Here is a 2,531-nt window from a genome sequence, read left to right as displayed (position 1 = left end):
TGCCCTGAACCCACAATGTCAAAATATACCAGCTCTGCAGAGTCATATATTACACAAGTTTACAAATTAAATTGCCACAATAAGATAATAAGTAAATGCTCCTCAGAGCTACTGCAACGGAAGTCTTTTCAACGGTAAAGTCACAAAATTGGATTCCTATCATATAGCTATAAATAAGCTATCTCAACTTCAACCACGATTGTCCTGACTTGCAGGATTAACCCCTACACCATTGAATAGTGCACCGGGTTGCCACACAACAAACCCGGTAAGCTTATGAAACCTCGTATGAGTAAACTCAAAACCACAAAGCAGAAACACATTCTTAAGTCACCTCAACCTAAACAACGATAAGCACATAACTCACAACTACAACCATCTGTTTCATAACCTTCCATAACATGCTTACGTAGGTCAACTCGTGACTAAACCCACATGCTCAGATTCTCAACCAAGCATCTAATTACACAAATTCCAGTCAAACAAAACCTCCTCAAGTAATGTTTCGAAATCCTTTGATGCACAACGGCTAGTCACAAAGATCACACTCTACTATACCACAAAGTTAAACAGACGACAGTTCATTAACTGTCGTCTGAATGAAAAAGCTGCTGTTGTCTAGTAGCCTGTCGTCTGATTGACCTCATTCAGACGACAGTTAAAAACCATTATTTGTTCAAAATTCACACAACATATATAGCTAAGTATGTGTCGTCTGAATATTTTCAAATTAAAATAATTAGGTTTAACTGTTGTCTGTTACAAACTCACATGCACGATAGTTCGTTTATTAACTGTTGAGAAAAGCTATATTACCTCAACAGTTTTAGGAAAACTGTGTTGTGTGTGATGAATCTCAGACAACAGCAACACAACTACATGATGTCTGAAATGGAGATCACACAACATCTTATTTCTGTTGTCTGAAATGAATCTTAGTTAACATATTATTGTTATATCTGTTGTCTGATTTCAATATCAGATGACAGTAACTTTATTATACATGTTACCAGAATGGAGATCACACAACATCATTTTGTTATTTCTGTTGTCTGAAATGAATCTTAGTCAACATATTATTGTTATATCTGTTGTCTGATTTCAATATCAGACGACAGTAACTTATTATACATGATACTGGAATGGAGATCACACAACATCAATTTGTTATTTCTGTTGTCTGAAATGAAGTTCAGACAACATGTATTATTTGCTGTTTTTAGCTGTGTTGTATGAGTGGATCGCAGATAATGATTTTGTGAACCCTTCAGTTGTGTGATACCTTTGAAAACTACAGTTATTTGACCTATATATGTTGTCTGAATTAACTTTGCACAATTGTTGCAAATATGAACATTCATATCCTGAACAAATCCAAAATAAAACATTGTCATATATCAATGCCATCTGTTCTTACATTGCCAATCCAAAACATTTCCAAAAGTACATATCCATATCCAGATATGATCAAATCCATCAATTCTAACCAAAAGTAACCTCAATCTAGCAAGTAATAATAATATTGTCTATATATCTTGTAAAATCAAGGTTACCAAAATAAGTCACCAACCACCACTAACCAAAAGAAGTCACCAACCACAAGCTTACATATATGTTTTAGTGGTTCCAAGAACAATCAATACCCAGATTCGTGTTCTTCCTGTCCCCAAGTTCTTCCTCTCTCTCGAATCAGTCGTCTCCTTCAATTTCAGATTGGAATGAAGATATGATATTCTTCTTTGCAGCACCTAGTGCTATTTTGTATCTAGACAGCCAATCCAAATGCTTGTTGGATAGTGATCTGCATTGCATGTACAGTAGACACAAAGAATTGGTGAACAGGTTGATTAATAACCATGAAATTGAAAACTTTAAGAACTCAACTTTTATTCGTGTTCCTTGGGAATTCTGATGTTTCAAATGCTAGTTACTTTCAAATCAGCATTTCATTTGCACTTTTCAAATATAGCAAACTAAATTAATACTGAAACTCAAATGTATAAATCTTAGCAATGTAGAAATTGAATTAATATATGCCATACCATGAAGCACTCCATCCAAGCCTCCATAAGCTACCAGTTCGTATATAAGAAGGTTATAATGTGGAGCAGTGTAATATCCATTAAGAGTCACGATGTTCCGGTGCTTTATATCCCCCATTGCTTCAATTTCCTTCTCAAATCTTCGATCTCTATCTGCACTTCCTCTGTTCAATCTTTTCACAGCATAGGCCATGGTGTCATCCTGTGTAAGTATATAAATTGTCCCATACTTCAGAGCCAATGATGTCCTCGTTGCTTAACTTCAATGTCTTCTTTAAGAACACATCTGATTTGAGCAATTGGATTACTGGTGCCCTGAACAAAACCATTTTGCCCCCGTAAATAGACATTACAATAACCCTTCTTTACAATACAAAGCTTACAACTATCAACTGATGCAATTTAGAGTGAACCTTAACAATTTCCATCATTTACTGAAACCATAATCAAATTCTTAGCATCCAAATCAATTTATAAACAACTCCACAA

The 2,531-nt window shown here is 35.0% G+C and overlaps 1 long non-coding RNA gene across 1 annotated transcript; it reads right to left on the bottom strand.

Annotated features, from left to right (window-relative positions):
- Window positions 1–1,365: 1,365 nt before the first annotated feature.
- On the bottom strand, window positions 1,366–2,262 carry LOC112182235. The gene is made up of 2 exons (XR_005804476.1): window positions 2,043–2,262; window positions 1,366–1,955 (listed from the first exon to the last, which is right to left on the bottom strand). It is a non-coding gene; the product is annotated as an uncharacterized LOC112182235 (long non-coding RNA).
- Window positions 2,263–2,531: the final 269 nt, after the last annotated feature.

This window comes from Rosa chinensis, chromosome 1 (genome assembly GCF_002994745.2).
Source record: "Rosa chinensis cultivar Old Blush chromosome 1, RchiOBHm-V2, whole genome shotgun sequence".
NCBI lineage: Eukaryota > Viridiplantae > Streptophyta > Magnoliopsida > Rosales > Rosaceae > Rosa > Rosa chinensis.
The sequence above is the reverse complement of the archived record's forward strand: the minus strand, read 5'-3'. Positions and strand labels throughout refer to the sequence as shown.